Here is a 203-nt window from a genome sequence, read left to right as displayed (position 1 = left end):
GGTGCAAATAAAGAAACACTGTTAAAATTTTATAATATATACATCAAACCTAAAATAGAGTATGAAATATCAGTTTATGGAAATGCAAAAAATACAGAATTTAAAAAACTAGAAACAGTACAAAATCTAGCACTAAGGATAGCAACAGGTTGCTTTAGATCCACCCCAATAATATCCCTTCAAGCATTAACCAACAACATACC

The sequence above is a fragment of the Penaeus monodon genome, chromosome 22, assembly GCF_015228065.2.
Source record: "Penaeus monodon isolate SGIC_2016 chromosome 22, NSTDA_Pmon_1, whole genome shotgun sequence".
Lineage (NCBI taxonomy): Eukaryota > Metazoa > Arthropoda > Malacostraca > Decapoda > Penaeidae > Penaeus > Penaeus monodon.
The sequence above is the reverse complement of the archived record's forward strand: the minus strand, read 5'-3'. Positions refer to the sequence as shown.